This window comes from Tursiops truncatus, chromosome 6 (assembly GCF_011762595.2).
Source record: "Tursiops truncatus isolate mTurTru1 chromosome 6, mTurTru1.mat.Y, whole genome shotgun sequence".
Taxonomy (NCBI): domain Eukaryota; kingdom Metazoa; phylum Chordata; class Mammalia; order Artiodactyla; family Delphinidae; genus Tursiops; species Tursiops truncatus.
The window spans coordinates 37,532,988-37,560,663 of record NC_047039.1 but is presented as its reverse complement, the minus strand read 5'-3'; the positions used below and the strand labels follow the sequence as shown (position 1 = coordinate 37,560,663).

General features: G+C 33.3%; 1 long non-coding RNA gene across 1 annotated transcript in view; it reads right to left on the bottom strand.

Moving 5' to 3' along the window:
* The window catches only part of LOC141278871 (uncharacterized), a 146,445-nt gene that overhangs the window by 95,229 nt on the left and 23,540 nt on the right, over window positions 1–27,676 (bottom strand). Inside the window, exon 2 of the long non-coding RNA XR_012332266.1 lies at window positions 8,276–8,371. This is a non-coding gene — a long non-coding RNA (uncharacterized lncRNA). The remainder of the gene's footprint in view (window positions 1–8,275; window positions 8,372–27,676) is intronic.

The window sequence follows — 27,676 nt, the reverse complement described above, 5'->3', positions numbered from 1 at the left end:
TGAACATTGCCAAATTTAAAATAACATTAATGATAAGTAGATGAGTGCATAATTTATAGGTTGGAGGACACTTAGGTTGCCTAATATCTTGGCTATTGTAAATAATGCTGCTATACACATGGGGTTCATGAACCTTTTTGAATTACTGTTTTTGTTTTCTTTATATATATACCCAGGAGTGGAACTACTGGATCATATGGTAGTTCTATTTTTAGTTTTTTGAGGAATCTCCATACTACTTTAAATAATGGCTGCACCAATTTACATTCCCACCAAGAATGTGCAAGGGTTCCCTTTTCTCCACATCCCTGACAACATTTGTTATTTGTAGACTTTTTGATAATAGCCATTCTGACAGGTGTGAGGTAATATCTCATTGTGGTTTTGTCAATCCACACCATTTCGATTAAACCCATACCAGTTATCAGATACTGCCAGCTGGAGATAGGAAAGATAAATAGGACATCATTCCAACAACCATGGTCACACTGCTCATTCATTTAAGGGCTGCTTACTAATGTGTTTGTGTTATAATATTAGCAGGGATGAGGATTTGCAACAGAGATCATAGGTCCCTCGCAGATTAGAATATTTACTATGTGACCTTTGATAGAAAATTTGTCAGTCCTTACTGTAGACCATGACAATAAGCTCTCACACCTTAATTCATCCTCATTATAGATCCATGTACCCGGAAATTCAGAATTAGCATGCGTGGGGCTCTGGAAAAAGATTTTAAAGAGCACAAATTGATTCTGGTATTTCTTTTCTCTGTCCCTCTCCACCATATCAGCTGAGGACCTCTGAGTTAAATGTACAGTGTTTAGAGGATCAGTGCTAGCATGCTCTGTAAAATGTAGGAGCAGCAGTAGAATTTCACTCTGAGGGGGCTATTTTGACATCCTCATAAATCTCTAAGGGGTTCAGCTCTGTCTGGCCCACATTTAAAAAATGAAGGAAAACACATAAAGCTCTCTCCTAATTCCAGCAAAATTTTCTGAATATAAGAAAACAAAACAAAACTTACTTTCAAAAGCATTAGCTATACCTTTAAATATTTGTCAACAGAATTCCTCTTATCAATAATTTTCTGCAAAAATATTGAAACACAAAATTAGCCTCTAAAGTGGATAAAATTCCTTTCTAAAAGACCTTAGAAGCACACGACTTAGAGAATTCCAGGATCCATATAACCATTAAACATAAATAATCTTACAAGCACACATAACTGTGTATCATAAATTATATAAATAAGAATAGATAATCTTATTTTACTCTTCATCTTCTGACCTTTGGAAATGTTTCTTAGGTACATTTAGCTACAACGTGGTAAAGCATGGAAATAGCCAGAATCTGAATTACCTATATTAGTCCAAACATTCTAAATTTTGCCTTGGTAGCTCATCTTTCCGTGAAAGGGATGTAAAAATTCTTACTACCTCTTATTAATTATGAATTGACAGTATGATATGTTTTACTGCCCAACTCCCACATCAATGCAAATTTTTGTAATGTCCTCACATTTGAAAAGTAACATATTATGTCCAAAATAATTTGTTTGTATCTGTGTGTGTGTGAGATAGAGACAGAGAGAGAGAGAGAGATGGTGTTTGCTTCATTTTAGGCTTCTATTATATTTCTAATCATCCTTTTCTCTAATTAAATTGAAATGTTTTTAATAGGATCATTAAATAGAAAGAAATTGAGTGCTAAATAAGAAATAGTATTTCTAGGAAAGCTGACCTTTTCCCAAAAGCAGAAAGTAAGCAAAATGGATGTTATTTTGTTAACATTTCTCAAAATGATAGAGTTAACCTTTTATGGAAGATGGCAAAAGTCTGAGCAGTTTGCATCTTCTCACAGTGTAGCTGCAAAGTTTCTAATGTCACAGAACTAAGAGAGAGCAGTGCTATTCTCAAATACTACTATGATGTGCTTCCTTTCTTCTAGGGATTAGGTGGGGATAGGGATGAATCAAATTTTTAGAAGCTCTTTTCTATTCTTTTTTTTTTTTTTCCTGCATTCAGACTTTAGTCTCACTATTCTTCATCTGAATTTTCTTTAGTAACTGTTAAGGCTTTGAACCAAAGATGTAGGTTTATTTAAAAATGTATAAAGTAAGGAGAAAACATATAAATTGCTTTGTAAAAGTAGGAAATGGATCATATATTTTTAACTAAATATAAGCAATTATATACATATGTACATTTACATCTATAAATGCATGTTATTATTTATATTTATTTCTATGACCCTTACTAAAATATGAATTTCTGGAAGATTCTAATAAAACCATGATAAGAGAAGACCAAAAAATAATTTTTTGAGAACAAAGTAAGGACAAAAGTAATGTAGTAAAGGGAGAGGAAAAAACTTTATTTTTTGATCACAGGCTGACATTTTCGAGTATCATACACTGAGAGAAATGTAATGAATTATATAACTCTCAATTTTCAGTGGAAAGAAAAAAAAACTTTGTTCACCAGAAGATATTAGCTTCTTTTTTTTCCTGACACTTATCTTGCAGAAAAATTTATATCCAGTCTCTCTACTCTCTCTGTAAAAATCGCTGAGCAAAATAATGAAAGCTATCCTAATAAACTCTTGGATAACACTTAGAGACATGCTCCTTAGAGAACTGTTTCTTATATATGCACTTGGTTAGAGCTGAAGGGGTAGAACTCAATCAGAATTCTCTACTATGTTAGGAGAAGATAGAAAGATGATCTAGATTTTAATATTCAGGTATCTTGCCTTGACACATGAATTATATTTTAAAGTTCCCTTTATGTGTTAACTGTTGGCTCTAAATCTCATGGGTATTTCAGACATGCAGAATATTTTGGAAGCTTCAGATGAGACAATTTGGGGGTAAAACAGCTATTTATTTAACTTATCTGTAGACACAGATGTCACGTGCTCCCAGGAATCTTTCCTAAAATCTCTCTCAAATGTGTAGAGTTTGTAAACTCCCTTACTGTAGAGTACAAAGTACTGCTGTATATGTCTCAGTAGTTTTGAACAGGCCTGTACCATGATGGATACGACGAAATGTTTGTTAACCAAATCTCATTCCACATTGTTGAATAAACAATTGTAATTTGAATGTTTAAATATATGAATTTGAATGTTAAAATGCATGACCTTTATGAAAATAGAATTTAGATATTCTAAATGATGGTAAATGAACAAAAACTTTAGGAGTGTCTCAGGACCTTCCTTGAAAAATAATATTGAAGATATTATTAAAGATGTGATCTTCCTAGTATTAGGAGAGAATGTATTATTTTCAACTATAAATTATACCAAAATTTTCAGGTAAAATAGTAATAAATTAAATTCAGAGAAAAAGTAAATATTTACCTAAAGAAAAACATTATTTAGCCCCATTTGGTATGCGATTTTTCTGTTGGTAACTATCTATGTTCATTTAATTTTTATGGTTTTATTATAATAAAGGTCCTCACTATGCACTAAAAGCCTTATTCAGTCACAGGGAAATTCGGGGGGTGGGGTGTAGGAGAGAAGATTCAGCAAGCAGACTGATAATGGTGGCTCTGCAGTTAATTAATGAATGACGTGTGATGGAGATGGAACAATTGTTATTTCTAAATCATGAGGACTATATCTGAGAACAATTATATTCAGGATTTTTTTTTTAAGTGTAAAGCATTGCAGGCCAATATGTGAAGTAAGAAGTTAAAGAGACCTAAAGAATTTTTTTTAACTCAATACAACAAATCATCTTTGCCATAATCAGAGATGTTAGGGAAATGTCCATTTATATAAAAATTAAAAAAAAAAAACAGAAATTGGGCAGAAAAGTGCCCTAGTGACATCAATGGCTGTGTTTGTTGGCAATCTGTATATCTTCTTTGGAGAAATGTCTATTTAGGTCTTCTGCCCATTTTTGGATTAGGTTGTTTATTTTTTTGATATTGAGCTGTATGAGTGGCTTGTAAATTTTGGAGATTAATCCTTTGTCAGTTGCTTCACTGGCAAATATTTCCTCCCATTCTGAGGGTTGTCTTTTTGTCTTGTTTATGGTTTCCTTTGCTGTGCAAAAGCTTTTACGTTTCATTAGGTCCCATTTCTTTATTTTTGTTTTTATTTCCATTTCTCTAGGAGGTGGGTCAAAAAGGATCTTGCTGTGATTTATGTCATAGAGTGTTCTGCCTATGTTTTCCTCTAAGAGTTTGATAGTGTCTGGCCTTACATTTAGGTCTTTAATCCATTTTGAGTTTATTTTTGTTTATGGTGTTAGGGAGTGTTCTAATTTCATTCTTTTACATGTAGCTGTCCAGTTTTCCCAGCACTACTTATTGAGGAGGCTCTCTTCTCCATTGTATATTCTTGACTTCTTTATCAAATATAAGGTGACCATATTTGCATGGGTTTATCTCTGGGCTTTCTATCCTGTTCCATTGACCTATGTTTCTGTTTTTGTGCCAGTACCATATTATCTTGACTACTGCAGCTTTGTAGTATAGTCTGAAGTCTGGGAGCCTGATTCCTCCGGCTCCGTTTTTCTTTCTCAAGATTGCTTTGGCTATTCAGTGTCTTTTGTGTTTCCATACAAATTGTGAAATATTTTGTTCTGTGAAAAATGCCATTGGTAGCTTAATAGGGATTGCATTGAATCTGTAGATTGCTTTGGGTAGTATCTTACTTTTGTATCTTTATCCTTAGCACAGTGCCTCATCCAGTGTATGGGTGCAATATATATATACATATATATATATATATATATATATATATATATATATACACACACACACATATATATATACATATATATACATATATATACATATATATATACACATATATATACATATATATACATATATACACACACACATATATATATATACATATATATACATATATATACACACACATATATATATACATATATATACACATATATATACATATATACACACACACATATATACACACACACACATATATATATATATATACACACACACACACACATATATATATATATATATATATATATACACAAATATATCCTTAAAATAAAGGCCAGTCATTAAATATTATCTTTAAGAAATTCCACTTGTAGAAAGTTACAAGACATTGTTGCTTCTAACCTACTGGTAAGAGCAAAGTAGATAATGTACAAAATGGTATATTTGAATCCATCAGAGTGCTGAAATCTAAAGGATGACATTAGTCTCCTGAGAGACTATACACTGTTTAAAGTACAAATAATAATATACCATTTGTATAGCTTTTCTAAAACAAAAATACGTAAAAATAAAAACATAAAGGGCAGGAGGGTGGTACATACACTGTCATGAAGTCTATAAATTGGAAGTACATTATCATGAAGTTCTTAAATATTTTGTGAATTAAGAGAGTAGGTTTGGATATAGACTGTGATAACTTAAGACTTCATTTTGTACTACCCAAAGAAACCAATAAAAGATAAGACAAGAAAGCATAGTTTAAAATTTAGTAGAGAAGATGAAAAGGAATGCTATAACGTAAGTGATTTACCAACAAATAAGACAGGAAATTAGAAACAGAAGAAACAAGAGAATATGGAAAGTATAGAAATCAAATACCAAGACTTAAAATCCAAACATATCAACAGTTAAATGAATCAAAGACCCAAATTAAAAGATAAAGAGTTCACAATACATAAAAATCAAGATGAACTATATGTTTAACAGATGGAAATCTAAACATAAAGACATAAATAAGCTGAAAGTAAAGGATGGGAAAAAAATTGCCATACAAACTCTAAGCAACATAAAGCTAATATGACTCACTAATACACAAAATAAAGACCAAGATAAAGTGTGTTACCAGAGATTGTAAAAAAAGGTCACTTTCCAATAAAGAAATGGTGAGTTAATCAAGAAAACGTAATTCAAAATGTGTATGAACCAAGTTCTCAAATACAGGAGAAAACTTGCTAAAACTAAAGGGAACTAGACATAAATCTCCCAATCATAATTGAAGACATTAGCAGACACTTTTCAATAATAAATAAAACAGTAGAAAAAATCCATAAGGATGTGTAAGATTTAAACTCAACCTCAGTAGTCCAAAATCAACCTCATGGTCGTCATAAAAAGGCAAATTAATTCAGGATGAGATCCGCTAGATACACACCAAAATAGATAAATTAGAACAATTGACAACACCATATATAACAGATGTGGAGCATCAAGAACTCTCCCATAATGGTGGTGGGAACACAAAATGCTACCTATATACTGGAACTATTCTCTAGTTTCTTAAAAAGCTAAACAATTCTACTCTTAGATGTTTATCCAAGAGAATGAAACCTATGCATACAAAAGCTTTTTAAAGAATGTTCATTATAGGTTTATTCATAAAAGCCAGAAGACTGGAAACAATCTAGGTTTCTACCATAAGGAAAATGGGTATACAGATTATGCTATATTAATACAGGAGAATGCTACTCAGAACTAGAAAGACTGAGCTACTGATACTATAACAATATCAGTAATCTCACAAATATTATTGAAAGCAAATGAGGCTGGGAGTAAAAGAGAATACACACTGTATGATTCCATTTACATGGAATTATGGAAGAGACAAAGCTAAACTATGGTGATAGGAATTAATTCAAGGATTTCTTCCTGGTAGTGCTCTTGTCTGGTTTGACTGGAAAGGGACACATGGGAACTTTGTAGGGTTGGGAAAGTGTTCTGTGTCTTGATATTTAGTCATCAAATTTAATTAAATGATATTCTTAATACTTGAGCATTTCACAGTATATAAAGTATGCCACAATAAAAAACATAATAGTTCTGAAATATATGTGCAATGTATTACTTTTAAAAAATATTAATTAAAATGGTTTAAGGAAAGCAGGCAGGAATGATGGAAGCCTGACTTTACATATAAGGTCCAAATAGTGCTAACAAGTGTGATCAAGAATGTGAAGTTTAAATATACAACAGTGGAAAAGAAAGACAAAGTCACTTCCTTCAACAGCTAACAACTTGTACAATTCATTCTGCTGTGTTTCCTATAAATAAATTGTAATTTACCTGAGTACAATGCTATTTAAGTGCTGAAGATAAAAGCATGTGTTAATATGTGCTAATAAGACATATGTGACCTTCTGACTTAGGACTTTTCAGATCAGAGATCTTGATATTCATTTAGTTTATTCTCTCAGTATCCCTCAGCTTTAACCTATTAACAAGTAGGAAAATAACCTAAGGTGAGCCACAAAAAAAGAAGAGAGATGAAAGTCTTAAAAGTTACCACAGACCAAATGTAAAGACAAAAAACAAAAGTAATCATAATCACTTTTGTATTATTTGACTACATCTTTTATATTTTTCTGTAGAAAATATTCAGTTGATCTCATCAGATATATATCTTGCTATAACACTGAAAGGTGAACAATCAATATTTCAATGTATTATTTTCTGCTAAGGTAACCAAACTGTTACAATACTAGTAACATATATCTCACATCTAATACTAAGCCCCAATTCCAAAATAACTATTACAGATGAATTACATATACTACAAAATTGAGACACTAATGGTCATGGTGATGATGACAGTGGTAATGAAGAAGAAAAATGTATTTAAAGTTCGTGCTCTTACTGATCACTTATATGCCAAGCATTCTACACTTTCTTGAACTTTTCTACATTACATTATCAAACTGCCAATGTAATCTTTAATAGAAGTATTATTACCTCCTTTTAAAATAGAAAAAACTGATGCTCCAATACGTAAGTGCTTAACACTTTAAGCATTAGATAGGTAATAAGTTAATAAATCCAAGATAAACTTGAGACTCAAATCTGCTTCTGTTTTATCACAAGACTATGTGTTTAAACATGACTACATATAATTTCTCAAACAGTAATCCCCATACCCTTGAAGAGTAAAATTAACAATCATGCTTATGTACTATTGTATCCCTAGTGTAAAGCATGTCTCTGGCAAAACGAAAGCCATACATAAACAGTTCTTAAATCAGTTTGTACAAACATAATAACAACAAAAAAGATCGAAAAAAAGAAGATGCATTTTGGCCTCAAACAGGAAATACCATTTCCACAAAATCTAGGGGAAAAGGGGGCTTCTTTGCTTTTAAATTTTTTCCCTTTAATCTTTTGGTCTGAAGGCCAGGTCCTTGGAAGGGTGCCTGTAAAGACTTCAAAGGACTGTACATGAAGTCAACACTAGAAATAGCAACTATTTCTCCTTTGAGATTAGAATGAAGCGTTGCTCATTGTCTTACCTGGTCTTGAGACTCAGAGGGAAGAGCAAATCTCAAAGGTTTAAATCTGAAATATAGTGGAAGCCTGTCTTCATCAACTTCTTTTAGCCCACAGATCTACCAAAAAAACAGAATAAAAGTATACTTTATTGAAAGCTTAGAGTACCTTCATCACTGTGATAAGAATATTTAAAATATTTTTAATTTGTACAATTTTTGTAATCTAATTAATTCACACACATTTTACTGTTCATATAATAGTTTTCTGGTATAAAAGTACCCCAGACCAGTTTTGGAATTGATATACTTTACAAGACAGGAGGTTAGTTTATAATAAAATTTAAGAGACAATGATTAAATTTATTCATAGAATTCCTTACTCTTGAAAAAAATGTTTAGAATCAGATCTTAGCATATTTAAATCCTGTAGATTATCTTGAGATAAGAAATCTATTGGTAAATACAAATTTCAAAAATACTGCTAGGATGGTCAAACCCAGATTTCTTTAAAGCATGGGGTGTATGCAAGACATTATAAAGATCTCTTCTCAATAAAAGTGAAGAGAACCAAAATTTACAAAATAAAAATTACAAGGAGGGGGAGGATCTGTATCTCTACTGATCATGTGAGATACAGCAACATGCTGTGCCCTTAAAATCTTATTATTCATTATCATATGTTAAGCGCATTTTATCTCAAGATGAAACTGCCAAAATTTGTTCTGATGAATATTGATTTGGGAAGAGCTCAATGTAGACTTTCTCAGAGAGAAGATGAGAAATATATGTTTTTTTAATGTCTCTCTGGTCATGTAGTCAAGCCAGGTTGACAAACCAGTTAGACAGAGGGAAAGTCCTCATCAAACAAACTGACCAGGGATGTCAACAGAAAAGTTGTGGACTTTACTCAGCACATTATAATTTATTAGTTGGTTAGTTAATCCACAGAACTTTTCTTGACCAAGCCAAAGACAGATATCCAGGTGCTACTGGAAGTAAGCATAGAGTTTTTCCACTCCAGATGTAATATAATTCTAACCTAAGTTAAATCTAAGTTTTGATCTTAAGATACTGGAAAATGAAACAGAAATTAAACCCAAAATAAGCAGGAGAAAGGACATATTAAGTGGGAAAAAAAAGGAGAGAAATCAATGAAAGAAAAAGCAAAAAAATAATAAAACTAACAAATTCAAAATTGATTGTTAAATATTAACAAAATTAATCCCTAGCAAGAATGAACAGAAGAAATCAAAAAGAAAACAGGTAGAAAATATATTACTCAGAAAAAAAATAAGATTGGAGATGCACACTACCTGATTTCAAGGCTGTAAAAGAGCTGCAGAGGTCAAGAGAGTGTGGTATTCATGTTAGAATAAATAAATATATTGATAGGACATCATGGACTCCAGAATTCGACATATATATATATATGATCATGTATATATATGATCAATTATTTAATTATGATTAATTATTAATTATATTATTTTACTATTTATTTTATTATTATTTATTAATCAATTAATATATGATCAAATAATTTTTGACAAAAAAAGCAATTCATCAAGAATGGGAAAGTATTTTCAAGAATTGGTCCTTGCACATCAAGTAAATTGCCAAGTCATAGTTGGTCCAATCCAGAAAGTGTCTGATTTCATTGTCTAATTTTATTCATTCTACCAGTATACATTTGGAATCCAAGGTTGTGTGTGTGTGTGTGTATACTACATATTTTTTTGTATTTTTCTCACTTCTTATATTTTCTCATATCTCTAATATTTTATATATACATGTGTATGAATGCATTTACTTATGTATGGATGTATGTCACATCAGGGAATGTGAGGTTTTTGCCTCTTTTAGAGATTATTTTTTAAAATCAGGATTCTGAGAGAACAGTCCATGCATCTTGAGAGCAAAACTCTTTTCAGATCCTTTGACATCAGTCAAATTAGATATTACTTTCTCTTATTATATTCCATTTTTGAATTACTTCTTCCACAGGCAGGATTTATAACTGAGATATATTTTTACTTCCCCTGGTATGCCACTTTAAGTAAGAACATATGTACTGAGACTATTAGAAGTTCAGTAAGTTTTAATTCAAATCTATGTGGATTAATGTACAGGGATTAAATGCTCCCAACAAAAGACACAGACTGGCTGAATGGATACAAAAACAAGACCCATATATATGCTGTCTACAAGAGACCCACTTCAGACCTAGAGACAAATATAGAATGAAAGTGAGGGGATGGAAATAGATACTCCATGCAAAAGGAAATCAAAAGAAAGCTGGAGTAGCAATTCTCATATCAGACAAAATATACTTTAAAATAAAGACTATTAGAAGAGACAGAAAAGGACACTACATAATGATCAAGGGATCGATCCAAGAAGAAGATATAACAATTGTACATATTCATGCACCTAACATAGGATCACCTCAATACATAAGGCAAATATTAACAGCCATAAAAGTGGAAATCAACAGTAACACATTCATAGTAGGGGACTTAAAGATTCCACTTCCACCAATGGTCAGATCATCCAAAATGAAAATAAATAAGAAAACACAAGCTTTAAATGATACGTTAAACAAGATGGACTTAATTGATATTTATAGGACATTCTATCCAAAAACAACAGAATACACATTTTTCTCAAGTGCTCATGGAACATTCTCCAGGATAGATCATATCTTGGGTCACAAATCAAGCCTTGGGAAATTTAAGAAGATTGAAATTGTATCAAGTATCTTTTCCGACCACAACGCTATGAGACTAGATATCAATTACAGGAAAAGCTCTGTAAAAAATACAAACACACGGAGGCTAAACAATACACTACTTAATAACAAAGTTATTCTCTGTTAATCACTGAAGAAATCAAAGAGGAAATCAAAAAATACCTAGAAACAAATGACAATGGAGACATGATGACCCAAAATCTATGGGATGCAGCAAAAGCAGTTCTAAGAGGGAAGTTTATAGCAATACAATCCTACCTTAAGAAACAGGAAACATCTCGAATAAACAACCTAACCTTGCACCTAAAGCAATTACAGGAAAAATAACAAAAAAAAAAACCCCAAAGTTAGCAGAAGGAAAGAGATCATAAAGATCATATCAGAAATAAATGAAAAAGAAATGAAGGAAACAATAGCAAAGATCAATAAAACTAAAAGTTGGTTCTTTCAGAAGATAAACAGAATTGATAAACCATTAGCCAGACTCATCAAGAAAAAAAGGGAGAAGACTCAAATCAATAGAATTAGAAATGAAAAAGGAGAAGTAACAACTGACACTGCAGAAATACAAAAGATCATGAGAGATTACTACAAGCAATTCTATGCCAATAAAATGGACAACCTGGAAGAAACAACCTGGAAGAAACAAGACAAGGTTGCCCACTCTCACCACTGTTATTCAACATAGTTTTGGAAGTTTTAGCCACTGCAATCAGAGAAGAAAAGGATGTAAAAGGAATCCAAATGAGAAAAGAAGAAGTAAAGCTGTCACTGTCTGCAGATGACATGATACTATACATAGAGAATCCTAAAGATGATACCAGAAAACTACTAGAGTTAATCAATGAATTTGGTAAAGTAGCAGGATAAAAAAAAATTAATGCACAGAAATCTCTGTCATTCCTATACACTAATGATGAAAAGTCTGAAAGTGAAATCAAGAAAACACTCCCATTTACCACTGCAACAAAGAGAATAAAATATCTAGGTATAAACCTACCTAAGGAGAAAAAAGACCTGTATGCAGAAAATTATAAGACACTGATGAAAGAAATTAAGAATGATACAAATAGATGGAGAGATATACCATGTTCTTGGATTGGAAGAATCAACATGGTGAAAATGACTCTACTACCCTAAACAATCTACAGATTCAATGCAATCCCTATCAAACTATCGCTGGCATTTTTCACAGAACTAGGACAAAAAATTTCACAATTTGTATGGAAACACTAAAGACCCCGAATAGACAAAGCAATCTTGAGAACAACAAACAGAGCTGGAGGAATCAAGTTCCCTGACTTCAGACTATACTACAAATCTTCAGTAATCAAGACAGTATGGTATTGGCACAAAAACAGAAATATACATCAATGGAACAGGATAGAAAGCCCTGAGATAAACCCACGCACATATGGTCACCTTATCTTTGATAAAGAAGGCAGGAATGTACAGTGGAGAAAGGACAGCCTCTTTCCTCTGCTGGGAAAACTCGACAGGTACATGTAAAAGCATGAGATTAGATCACTCCCTAACACCATAGACAAAAATAAGCTCAAAATGGATTAAAGACCTAAATGTAAGGCCAGAAACTATCAAACTCTTAGGGGAAAACATAGGCAGAACACTCTATGACATAAATCACAGCAAGATCCTTTTTGACCCACCTCCTAGAGAAATGGAAATAAAAACAAAACTAAACAAATGGGACCTAATGAAACTGCAAAGTTTCTGCACAGCAAAGGAAACCATAAACAAGACCAGAAGACAACCCTCAGAATGGGAGAAAATATTTGCAAATGAAGCAACTGACAAAGGATTAATCTCCAAAATTTACAAGCAGCTCATGCAGCTCCATATCAAATAAACAAACAACCCAATCCAAAACTGGGCAGAAGACCAAAATAGACATTTCTCCAAAGAAGATATACAGACTGCCAACAAACACATGAAAGAATGCTCAACATCATTAATCATTAGAGAAATGCAAATCAAAACTACAATGAGACATCATCTCACACCAGTCAGAATGGCCATCATCAAAAAATCTAGAAACAATAAATGCTGGAGAAGGTGTGGAGAAAAGGGAACCCTTTTGCACTGTCGGTGGGAATGTAAATTGATACAGCCACTATGGAGAACAGTATGGAGGTTCCTTAAAAATCTAAAAGTAGAACTACCATATGACCCAGCAATCCCACTACTGGGCATATACCCTGAGAAAACCATAATTCAAAAAGAGTCATGTACCACAATGTTCATTGCAGCTCTATTTACAATAGCCAGGAGATGGAAGCAACCTAAGCCTCCAGCATCGGATGAATGGATGGAGAAGATGTGGCACATATATACAACGGAATATTACTCAGCCATAAAAAGAAACGAAATTGAGTTATTTTGTAGTAAGGTGGAGGGACCTAGAGTGTGTCATACAGAGTGAAGTAAGTCAGAAAGAGAAAGACAAATACCATATGCTAACACATATATATGGAATCTAAGAAAAAAAAAATGTCATGAAGAACCTAGGGGTAATACAGGAATAAAGACACAGACCTACTAGAGAAAGGACTTCAGGAGGGAGGGGAAGGGTAAGCTGTGACAAAGTGAGAGAGTGGCATGGACATATATACACTACCAAACGTAAAATAGATAGCTAGTGGGAAGCAGACTCATAGCACAGGGAGGTCAGCTAGGTGCTTTGTGACCACTTAGAGGGGTGGGATAGGGAGGGTGAGAGGGAGGGAGACACTAGAGGGAAGAGATATGGAAACATATGTATATGTATAACTGATTCACTTTGTTATAAAGCAGAAACTAACACACCATTGAAAAGCAATTATACTCCAATAAAGATGTAAAAAAAAACCGAAATTTATGTGGATTATAGCTCTAAATTTTTATACCATTTTTAACCTTAGTGATGTTTCATTGCTAAGTAAAGAGTCAGTTACTGCTTTGTTAAGACCCCATATCTTTGCTTTACAGGTAGATTGCCCAAAAGGTCAAATAAACTTTTCACGATCTCTTATCAAGAACAGACCAATAATCCAAAACCACCTTGTGTTTTTAACAGAGAGAAAACCAAATTCTAATTTTACATCAAAGTACTTTTGATATTAACACTTATTTAAAAAAATGAAATCTTAGCCAGCTTGAGCACACATAAAATTCCTTTCCACAAAATTTCTACAACTTTTCATATGCATTCAGGTTTTTCCTATGCTTTTTTTTCTTTCTCATTCTGGAACAAGTGGTCATTCTACTTTTCATGCAGTTGTTTCCTTTAACTATTATTATTTTTAAATACTTTTAATTTCATATTTTGATTAGAATTCTTAACCCACAGAATGTTTAATAACTAATGAAATCTAGGAAGTAAGCAATTATGGACTGTCTGTTATACTAGTATTCTCTGAATTGGCAAATTTATAAATATATTTTATAATTTTTACAAGTATATTCTTTCTCGTAGTAAGTTGTTTAATGTCGAAAAAAGGATGTTTAATAAACCCAAATGTATTTAGTTCCTCTATAAAAGGAAGCCAAAAGTAGATAAACCTATGTTTAGTAATTAATGTTTCCGTATTTTATCTTATTTGGAAATGATCTAGATAGTCAATGAATATCCATTATGTAACTTAGTATAAGTTTAAGCTTTCAAGTTACCAAAAAGATTTTTTAAACTATGCTTAAAGTAAACAGAGTTTACTTAAAGCATAATTGTTGGAAGGTTTATTTATAAATTTTTATCTTACATTTATTTAATTTACTTTTTCTTAACAATTATGTTTAGATTACTCCTGAAAATTTCATGAGCCATTAAACAGTAATCATTTTAAGTTATCTTTCTTGCTGACAAATTCAGTAATAGAGGTAACATGACTTTATTTAACTTTTAGTTAACCTAGGTAGAATAAAATTGCATACCTACATTATATTTAATATTGATAGCTCTAAAGACATGCCTATTTTAGTTAAATCAACAAACTAGATTTTTTTCTTGAAAATTATCACAAATCATATGAACTTGAGAAACATTTGAAACATTAGTTTCTATATTCCTGAGAGTAACAAAGAGTAAACATCCCTGGCAATACTGAACAACCCCCAAAGATACTATGCACCCAAGATCCACAGCTGCTTTGAAAGACAGTCATAATAAAGAAGGACTTAAGTCTATTTCCCTGAGAGCTGGCAGCAGTGGGTAGAGCTTTAGCTGTAAATGGAGTGCAACCCACATTTCTATCTGGCCATATATTGGGGCCCTCAACCTGATGACTGAGCTACCTGTATACACAAGAAGCTGCACACCCCAGGCAGGGAGAAAGCCAAGCCCAATTCTCAGGACACAAAGCAAGACAAACAGAAGGTAATATAGGGAAACACTGCTTTCAAGTGTACTTTTAAATAAACAACCTTGTATAACTAGAACGTTCCCCATAATGGTTATTGTAATTCTAGGTTGTCTTAGTGAGCTTTTGACATTTTGTAGCTATCTACAGCTTCTAGGACCATGATTCATAGACATAAAATAAGCAGGAGTGATGCACTTAATTCTTTGAAACGTGAAGATCCCATTTCTTTAGCTAAGCCTTGGGTCTCATGAAAACAGATTAACACCTAAGATATGGGGATTTTGTGGTGTTTTACAGTGTACCTCATTGCACAGAAGTTTTCTTGAGGTTGTTTGGTGATCTGGTGTCAATCTAACTAACTTATCCTAGCTCAGAAGTTTTAGTTAGGTGGCAGGTGCTCTAACAGCTTTTAAATGCTCAAGGCATGCACACCAGTTTTGTGGCTTTGGCTTCTGAGATTCCCATTAGCAATAGATCTATTATTCCTTTCACAAGATTTCTTTATAGTGACAGACCTAATGGCTTTTAAAAGTCCATCTTATGCTTACCTAGCTTTTGGTATGTCAATATCCCCCAAAGTCTGAATTTCTTGTCTTAATTTATTCCCCCAAATCCTCCAGCGGTTTATGCAATGAATTTACCTCAAGGCTTTGTGAGTTCCCTAACTGCTGCCATCTTACTTTCTTTAGATTGAGGGACACCCATTATTTCATTTTTGAAATAATCTTCCCTAATTCAACCAGACTTACTCTTTCTGGCTGCCTGTGCACAGTTCCTGAGACCTGTCAGAATCTCCCAAAGGAGCTTACGTTGTAGATAAGTCAGCCGCAAACCCAACTGCTGTGGCCCACTAAGTCTCACTCTAAAAAATCTGGAGTATTTCACACCTCAATTTTCTACCTGGAAGTATTATGATAAATAAACTTGAAGAGCTCAGATGACAAAACAAGCGCAGTGTAATCTGAGAAAAGTTTACCCAAAGTCCCAGAGTGTGGCTCAAGAAACAGTGAACCAAAAGGAATCTGCAGGTACCTACCCCTGTGTCTAGGAGCGGTCCCTGGAAGCTTCAGCAACTTTCTGTGGGTCCCATCTTGTTACCAAAAATATAGTTATGAGTTTGATGCTCTTCATTCAAGGGAAAACAATGCATGGGTTGGGATCACAAGCAGTGCAGCACTCTTTCCAAGGGATTTGGGGCAAGATCCAGTTTTATAGAGCATTAGAAGAGGCAACACAGAAGCAGGGCAGAATTGGCAAGAAGGTGAGGCTTTCCTTATAATGCTAGCACGTCCTATTTTCTAAAGTAAGATAAGCTAAAGCTGAGTTGGAGGATTGTGATCGGTGTATGTTAGGTTTCCTTGGGAGGTGTTTCGGATAAGGCAGGCTGACTTAAGTTGAAATGTGTGGTGTAGGCTGGGCCACTGGCACAGCCTCCATTTTGTGGGTCCTAATCTACAAATTAACTTTATCCCTGAGCAATTCCACTCATGGGAATATACCCAACAAAAATGCATGCATATGTGTCCCCAAATTCATTAACAATGAATTAACAATGCTCATAGCAGCTTTATTTGACTCAAACTAGAAACAATCCAGTGTCCATAAACAGTAAAACAAATCAATTAATTGTGGTATATCTACATATTTGAATATTTTTTTTTAAATTGGAGTATAGTTGCTTTACAATGTTGTGTTACTTTCTGCTGTACAGCAAAGTGAATCAGTTATACATATACATGTATCCACTCTTTTTAAGATTTCCTTCCCATTTAGATCACCACAGAGCACTGAGTAGGGTTCCCTGTGCTATACAGTAGGTTCTCATTAGTTAACTATTTCATATATAGTAGTGTATATATGTCAACCCCAAACTCCCAATTCATCTCACACACCCCCACTTCCCCCCTTGGTATTCATAAGTTTGTTTTCTACATCTGGACTATTTCTGCTTTGCAAATAAGTTCATCTGTACCATTTTTCTAGATTCCACATATAAGAGATATGGAACAATGAAAATAAAGAAACTAATGCTCTACACAACAACATATGAATCTCACAAACCTTATGTTGAGCAACCAGTGAGATTTAAATGAGAAAATAATGTATATTTAAATTTTATAAATTCTATAAGCAAGTGAAATTAATCTATTGTGATAGACTGAGTAATTGTTAATTTTGAGTGATTAGTGACTGGGAGAGGGCAAGGGGGGAACTTTGGATGCAGGTAATGAAATATTTGTGATCTGATTAGTTGTTTCAGGTGAAAACATATGAACTCAACATCTGTGCAGGGTTTTTGTAGGTATATTAGATTTCAGTGATGTGAAATTCAGTGATTAAGCACATTTATTAAGATGTGCTTAATAAATAAGTTAAAAAAATCAGAGGCAAGCAAATGGTAGTTTGGAGTAGTAATATAGTGAGAAGTGGTTAGATCTATTTTGAAGGTAGAACCAATAGTATATTCTGAAAATAGAATGTGTACTATGAGAGAAATAAATTATAGTTGTCTTCTGAGAAACTAGAAAGTTAAACTTATCATTAAAAAGAAGCAGCAGTAAGGTTCTGGAGGTAAGATCAGGTACTTGGTTTATGACATGCTAAGTTACATGTGCTTTTAGACAGTCAAGTGTAGATCAAGTAGGAAACTTCATATACCCATCCACAGCTCCGAAGAGAAATCTTGGAAAAATTAGGGACACAGCAGAGTTGAAAGAAAAAAAAAACTAAAAAGAATATACATAGAAAATATTAAACCGCCCCAAATTAGAGCATTTATAGTAGTATTATATAATTATACTTCACTGTTAAGAAAAGTTTTAGATATAGAAAAAACACACGCTTATAAAATGTTAAGTTTAAGTTGACAGAATTATATACCTAACTCCTCAGAGAACACAGTTTAAGCAGACAAAAAGCCAAAAGAACAATAGTTTGGGTGTAAGAATATTTGCAAAGCATAAATAACACATCTGGTCTAATTGGCATATATAGAACACTGACTATAATATAATATATATGCTCTTTTCAAGCATGTGTGAATCATTTTTTAATTTAACACGTAAAACAAGTATCAAAATTTGAAATAATTGTACTTAGAAGGTTCTTTAAAGACAACACATCTTTATTAAACATACAGTGAGCTTAGATACTGGTGTGAACTGGAAGAATCTCTTTTTATGTCCAACATCCCATATCCATGGAGAAATATACAATAGGATACATTAAAGTGTCTTTAGATGATAAATTTAATAACCATAGTATTAAATTAAAAAAATATTTAATTAAAATATATTTGGAATAAAACCTAAATAACTCATGGATCAAAAGAATATCATAAAGGATATTATAATGTACTTAGAACTGATCAATAATAAATTTCTATAAATTATAAACTATAAAGCACATGTTTTTATGATCTAAATTTATGGTATAAATTCTATCAATTATAAATTTTAAATTTCTCTCATCTAAATTGGTTCTTTAAAGCATCATTTCTCAAAATTTTTGTTCTCAGAACTGCTTTACAATCTTAGTCATTACCGAAAAGCTTAAGATATTTTGTGCATAGAGTTATCTTTCAATCTTTTCAATATTCAAAATTAAAGCTGAGACATTTTTAAAACACGGGATTATATAAGCACAAATTCATGAACATAATAAATAGCAGTAAATGAATCTGAGTTTATAATAGCAAAGCTTATTCTTGAGAAGAGTCATGATCTCAATTTGTCTCCCAAACTGATTATGTCCCTTTATAGTGTGTATTCAAAGTCTTCCTCCTTATATCATGTTGCTAAGAATACAGCTTAAGGGCTGCAAGATATTGCTGATTCCAGCCACTCAGTGTTAAAGTGTGCCTGGGCCATGAGCCACAGCTTGATTTGCCTTAGACAAGCTTGTCTCCCAGCCCAGGGAAAGATTGTTTCCAAGTTTTTTCTTTTACAGTTCCTTACATGGGGTTTTACCTGCTAGACTCCAGTCTTTGTAAAATAAGCAAGTCAAAAGTAGAAGATATTTTCTCAGATCTTTCATCCACTTGGTTCCCATAGGCAATGAAGTGATTTTTTTTTTTAAATGTCAGAACATGGGGAAGAGAAAAATCTCTAATAAACTGTGGCTCTCTTCCTATTACAAGTGTTTTACATTCTGGCTACATATTGTACATGGCACAGGGACCTGGTCCTTTAGAATGGATATTCTTAGAGGGAAACAAATTAGAAGTCATCAGTTTTGGTGCCCCTTCAGTATCTGTGGATTTCATGATGGACTATAACTGTGACACCCCTCCAGTACCTACCTCCTTCCTAAGAAAAACTGAAGCAAAACTGCTTGATTTGCTCCCTTAGAGTTGCTTAGAGTGACTGTCTTTCATCTGGGCAGATTATCCTCTCACTTTTCTTCCAGGTAGTTTTCTGTTTACGGACTCATTAACCGTAGTAATTCCTAGAAGTGTTATTTAAGACTGGCTCTTTTGGCCCTTGTTGCAGGTTTATTCTCTCACTCAGGAGAGCACCTACCTAAAGTTTCTCAGGTATATTGAGCAAATTAATGGAGAAATCTCATAACACTGAGCCAGGCTATTTCAGGGATCAAAAACCTTTAAGTTTTGAACGATTACCAGGACTCTTACAAAATTATCTGACTATTGGGGACATCACTGATGAAATCAGAGTTTTTTCTCACGATTGTTTAACCACAAATGTAGTAATTACAGTGTGGCAGATAGATCTTAGGGTGGCTCCTGTATTCCCCATTTCCTGGTGTTCACACATTTGTGTAATCCAGTTCTTCTGAGTGTAGACAGGGCTTGTGATTTGTTTCCAACAAGTGGAATACAGCAAAGGTGATGGGATACACTTAATTATGTGTATGTGATTACATAAGAGTAGAGCACTCATCTTGCTAGAATCTCTTTTGCCATTGTTAGTTTTGAAGAAGCAAGCTGTCACGAGTCCTACAACTGCAAGGAAATTAATTCTCCAACAACCTAAGAAAGTTTAGAAGCAGATCCTCCTCCAGCCAAGCCCCTGATGGGAACCCAGTCCTGGGTGACAGATTGCTTATAGCTTTGTGAGATCCTACGCAGAGGACCCAGCTAAGTCATGGCCAGATTCCTGGCCCACATTAACTGTAAGATATTATATGTATGTTACTTTAATCCACTAAACTTTTTGTCATTTGTTCTTCAGCAAAGAAACAAAACAAAACAAAAACTAATATATGTAGCATCTTGACTTTCAGTCAAAAAGGGGATCTTTTTCTCTGTTTTATTTTCCCCAAAGTGAACACTATCACTGACCCAGTCCTAAGAGTGTCTATTCTATGACTGCACTGGAGACTATGGATTCTTTGATTACAGTGGTGGAGCTTTTTCTTTTATTCGTAAAGGAGTGTAGAAGTTACTAAAAAGGGAGATGTTACACTTAAATCATTCTTTAATCTAATCCAAAGTGGTTGGTTGAAGAACTACCAAAATTCCCTCCCATTCTCCTGTAGCAAATAACCTACATCATTTTAAAATGTATCTATTCAATCTCTATTTTAATTAAACACACACACACACACACACATATATATATATCATATACATATATTTACATTCCAAATAAAAGTATTCTGACACTTAGTGACCTGATACAGAATATTTAGAAATATTACTGACAATATTAAATCATATAGAACAAGTAATACTGACCTCAGTATTACCTCTAAAATAGGGAAATTATTGGAACAGACTTGTCATGCAATTGCATAAATAAAATCCAAAAAAATCAATTTTAATTTGAAATGTGATACTCTATGAAATAGATAAAAGAAGACTCAAATCAACATCATTAGAAATGAAACACGAGAACTAACAACTGGCACTGCAGAAATACAAAGAACCATGAGAGATTACTACAAGCAACTCTATGCCAATAAAATGGACAACCTGGAAGTAATGGACAAGTTCTTAGAAAGGCACAAAGCACAACCTTCAGAGACTGAAGCAGGAAGAAATAGAAAATATCAAAAGACAAATCACAAGCACTGAAATTGAAACTGTGATTAAAAATCTTCCAACAAACAAAAGCCCAGGACTAGAAGGCTTAACAAGTGAATTCTATCAAACATTTAGAGAATAGCTAAAACCTATCCTTCTCAAACTCTTCTAAAATATAGCAGAGGGAGGAACATTCCCATGCTCATTTTACGAGGCCACCATCACCGTGATGGTGATACCAAAACCAGACAAAGATACTACAAAACAAGAAAACTACAGACCAATATCACTGCTGAACATAGATGAAAAATCCTCAACAAAATACTAGCAAACAGAATCCAACAGCACATTAAAAGGATCATACACCATGATCAAGTGGGGTTTATCCCAATAATGCAAGGAGTCTTTAATATACGCAAATCAATCAATGTGATACACCATATTAACAAACTGAAGGAGAAAAACGACATGATCATGTCAATAGATGCAGTAAAAGCTTTTGACAAAATTCAACACCGATTTATGATAAAAACCCTCCAGAAAGTAGGCATAGAGGGAACTTACCTCAACATAATAAATACCATATATGACAAACCCATAGCCAATATCGTTCTCAATGATGAAAAACTGAAACTTTTCCCTCTAAAATCAGGAACAAGACAAGGATGCACAATCTCACCACTATTATTCAACACAGTATTTGAAGTTCTAGCCACAGCAATCAGAGAGGGAAAAACTAAATAAAAGGAATCCAACCTGGAAATGAAGAAGTAAAGTTGTCACTGTTTGCAGATGACATGATACTATATATACAGAATTGTAAAAAATGCTACAAAAACACTACTAGAGCTATCAATGAATTTGGTTAAGCAGCAGGATACAAATTTAATGCACAGAAATCTCTTGCATTCCTATACACTAATGATGAAAAATCTGAAAGAGAAATTAAGGAAACACTCCCATTTACCACTGCAACAAAAACAATAAAATATCTAGGAATAAACCTACCAAAGGATATGTATAAAATGGATAATTAATAAGAAACTACTGTATAAAAAAATAAATCAAATTAAATTAAAAAAAATACCTAAGGGGACAAAACACCAGTATGCAGAATACAATAAAACATTGATAAAAGAAATTAAAGATGATACAAACAGATAGAGAGATATACCATGTTTTTGGATTGGAAGAATCAACATCGTGAAAATGAGTATACTACCCAAAACAAACTACAGATTAAATGCAATCCCTATCAAACTGCCAATGGCATTTTTCACAGAACTAGAACAAAAAACTTCACAATTTGTATGGAAACACAAAAGACCCCGAATAGCCAAAGCAATCTTGAGAAAGAAAAACTGAGCACGAGGAATCAGGCTCCCTGACTTCAGATTATACTACAAAGCTACAGTAATCAAGACAGTATGGTACTGGCACAAAAACAGAAATATAGATCAATGGAACAGGACAGAAAGCCCAGAGATAAACCCATGCACATATGGTCACCTTATCTTTGATAAAGAAGGCAAGAATATACAGTGGAGAATAGACAGCCTCTTCAATAAGTGGTGCTGAGAAAACGGGACAGCTACATGTAAAAGAATGAAATTAGAACACATCTTAACACCATACACAAAAATAAACTCAAAACGGATTAAAGACCTAAATGTAAGGCCAGACACTATAAAACTCTTAGAGGACAACATAGGAAGAACACTCTATGACATAAAACACAGCAAGAGCCTTTGTGACCCACCTCCTAGAGAAATGGAAAAAAAAAAAAAAAACAAAAAAGTCAAATGGGACTTAATGAAACTTAAAAGGTTTTGCACAGCAAAGGAAACCATACACAAGACAGAGACAACCCTCAGAATGGGAGAAAATATTTGCAAACAAAGCAACTGACAAAGGATTAATCTCCAAAATTTATAAGCAGCTCATGCAGCTCAATATCCAAAAAACAAACAACCCATTCCAAAAATGGGCAGAAGACCTAAATAGACATTTCTCCACAGATATACAGATTGTCAACAAACACATGAAAGGATGCTCAACATCGCTAATCATTAGAGAAATGCAAGTCAAAACTACAATGAGGTATCACCTCACACCAGTCAGAATGGCCATCAACAAAAAATCTACAAACAATAAATGCTGGAGAGGGTGTGGAGAAAAGGGAACCCTCTTGTACTGTTGGTCAAATGTAAATTGATACAGCCACTTGGAGAACAGTATGGAGGTTCGTTAAAACACTAAAATAGAACTACCATACGACCCAGCAATCCCAGTACTGGGCATATACCCAGAGAAAACCATAATTCAAAAAGAGTCATGTACCACAATGTACATTGCAGCTCTATTTACAATAGCCAGGACATGGAAGCAACCTAAGTGTCCATCGACAGCTGAGTGGATAAAGCAGATGTGGCACATATATACAATGGAATATTACTCAGCCATAAAAAGAAACAAAATTGAGTTATTTGTAGCTAGGTGGATGGACCTAGTGTCTGTCATACAGAGTGTAGTAAGTCAGAAAGAGAAAAACAAATACCATATGCTAACACATATATATGGAATCTTAAAAAAAAAAATGGTCATGAAGAACCTATGGGCAGGATGGGAATAAAGACTCAGACCTGCTAGAGAACAGACTTGAGGACATGGGGAGGGAGAAGGGTAAGCTTGTACAAAGTGAGAGCGTGGCACGGACATATATACACTACCAAATGTAAAATAGCTAGTGGGAAGCAGCCACATAGCACAGGGAGATCAGCTTGGTGCTTTATGACCACCTAGAGAGGCGGGATGGGGAGGGTGGGAGGGAGGGAGATGCAAGAGGGAAGAGATATGGGGATATATGTATATGTATAGCTGATTCACTTTGTTATAAAGCAGAAACTAACACATCATTGTAAAGCAATTATATTCCAATAAGGATGTTAAAAAATAAATAAATAAACAAAGATTTAGCTGTTCCTAATTTTCTTTTATGAGTTGTATGAAATAAGTGCTTATTTTGTTATTTTAATACAGTTTGGCAGAATTAGAGCTCTAATATTTGCATCTGTGAGTTTCTTAATGCCTGATTCTGGTATATTTCTTTTTGTCTCATTCTCAAGCCTAGTGCCTGACAAGCGTAAGAATTCAATACATATACTGAATGAATGAATACCTACTAAATAATATACTTTCATGCTTCTTTCTTATACGTTATTTCTGTGTGCTTGTTAGATATTACTAAGGACCTTATAATGAAAGTGTCATCGGCCAGACAAGTTGGTTTTCGATTAGTAATTAACAGATCTATACTCCTATGTGTCTGTAGTGTTATTTACATTTATGTTATTGAAAAGGCTTTCTTCCATTTATATGAATGTACAAATATCTGGGGGTGGGTCTCTAAAATCATAACAATGATGAAAGCTGTATCACTTCATTGAGAAAGAGATAGATGAGAATTGCAATTAAACAAAGACTAAATGCTAACAAAAGCAGAATAAAGCAGGCACTTCTCTGGCAGTCCAGTTGTTAAGACCTTGTGCTGCCAATGCAGGGGGTGTGGGTTAGATCCCTGGTCGGGGAACTAAGATCCCACATGCCACGTGGCGTGGCCAAAAGATAAAAAAAAAAAAAAAAGGCAGAATGAAGCAAAACGTATAAAAATCCTTTTTATTGTTTTTGTTTTTATTAAGAATTAGAATAAAATAACTGAGAAACTATGTTTTCCTTTAGCTTAAGAGCCTAATGTGTATTTAACCATGTCATATTACCAAGATAAAGTTAAAATCTATAGTAATATTAAATTTTCTATATTTATTTGATTATATAGGTTATTGGAATGAAAATGGTACTAGACTATCAGACTGGGCTGGCATTTAGAATAATGAACTACAATTCTGGCTTTGTGCATTATTAGATATGTAAACTTAGGGAATACTAAAACTCAGAAAGATTCATTTTCCTCTCTTGTAAACAAACAATAACAGCAGGAAAAACACAAATGATAATAATATTATTTGATTTGCCAAACCTTAATACAGAGACATAATGCTCTAATTGTCATAGCTACATTGTAAGGTATTCTATTGGATATTATTTATACCTTATGTCATTTAATAGGAATGAATACCCTGTGAGATCAAAAATTACTCTTTATACAAATGAGTTTAAGTTTTACAACACACGTCACCTACTGTAAGTTCATTACAAAGAATTATTAATTTAAGTTCAGAGTCATCAGATACTCTGTTGAATCATATGGAGAGCAGGAATTACATCTACAATGTGTTTCATGTCATCAATTGTGACTTTTGTCCCTCATGCTGATTTATTCATTAAGCATATTTAGTTATATCTACCAGTCTCGCAAGAGACATGGTGAGGTCCATGAAAACTATACCGTATTTAAGTTGCTAACTGAATCCTAAATTACATAATAGTAACCAAGAGATAGAACGTGTTTAATATTTGATATAAATGTCCAATTGGATTGTTTGGTTCTATTTTATTTTTATTTTCCTGGTTGCCTAATGTAATCAGCTGAAGAGTTTGCTTATGAGAGTGAGTTTTTCCTTCACATCACCATAAAGCCACATACTATATTTTTTTCTTTTTTCTTTTTAATTAAAAAATTTAATTTTTAATTTCTAGTTTGAACACTTTCATAAATTGCTTGCTTATAACCTCTGCTCATGTATCAGTATGGTTGTCTTAATTGATATTTTTAATGATTTAATATATTAATTTTTGTCTACTATGCCTATTGTAAATTAATTTTACATTTGTAATCTATATTTCTTCTTTTACTTCTAATTCTGTTGTAGTAGTAGCTGCTGCTGCTGCTGCTATGCTTTGTCTTTGTGAGTTGTATGTGCTTATATATTCAGAGGGCTTGAAACATGACTTTACTTTTCATGATATCAAAATTAGCATATTTCCTTTGTTTCCAAATGCAATGTTTATCAGATGAAAAATTCTTATATGTAATTGACTGGTTACTTGAACTATTCCTGAATAAGAAGGATTATTAAGTTAAAATGATATTACATTTTACATTTTCATGAGGCAATTTTTTTTCCTATTACTTTATTGTTTATAGCTACTTTCACTTTCTAAAATTATTCCAAATAATATTTTTAATAAGTTATAAACTTCAAATGGGGTTTGGATTTTTGCAATTTTGTAGATACACTTGAATTAAATTTACATTTAGTAATTTTTCCATATAAGAACATAGTATAGGGCTTCCCTGGTGGCACAGTGGTTGAGAGTCCGCCTGCCGATGCAGGGGATGCAGGTTCGTGCCCCGGTCTGGGAAGATCCCACATGCCGTGGAGCGGCTGGGCCTGTGGGCCATGGCCACTGAGCCTGCGCATCCGGAGCCTGAGCTCCACAATGGGAGAAGTCACAACAGTGAGAGGCCCGCGTACCACAAAAAAAAGAAGAAGAAAAAAAAGAACATAGTATATTTCCATTTACCAGGAACTTCTTTTGAGTCTATATTTAAACTTTTATTATAATCATCATATGTCTTCAACATACTACCTTTTTTGGTGTTCTAATTTTGTATTCTTCTATTGAATAAGAATTTTACTATAATATTCTCTAAAGGCTTATGAATTATAAAGCTTTGGGTAGCTACCTAAAATTCTCATTTTATTGTATTATTTCTAGGTTTTTCAAAAACCTACAAATAGTCTTATCAATTTTAAATTGATAAGTATTGATAATTTGATTTTTTTTTTGTATTTTCTAAATTTATTTTATCTGATAAGTCTTTTTAAAAAGCATTAATGGTTTACTCAAATAGCAGATCTGAGGCATATTTTTGGACAATTTATTTAAAATATTTGTTTCTCTTTCTAAAGGACCAACTATTTCAAAGGAGAAGGTGTCTCTCCTCATGTCTGAGACCATTTCAAGATGTCATTTTGAACATTTCTCATAAAGAAAAAAAAACACACACAAAAAACCTGTCCCTTTAACAAAAAAGTAAGACTAAAATGGAAGGTCTGAATAAAGCCCTGACTCACTTTAGGCATTGAATACAGAGTCAGGTGTTCAGAGAACCAGATCCTATGGTCAGTAAGAGAATCTTTGAGCAGCTATTTGACGTTGCCTTCTCGTAAACATAACATAAAAGTTCAAACAGAATGGGAAATTGTGAAGGAACTCAGAGGCCTGAGACAGAGGGAGAGGCACTCTGTGAACCAAAACCTGTGCTTTGTAACAAGTTATTATGATCTCCATCTCTTTTGTTTTGTGTTGTTTTCCTTCTGTGATAATGTTTTTCAGGAAAATTCAGTCTATAAAATGTTCTAAGATGA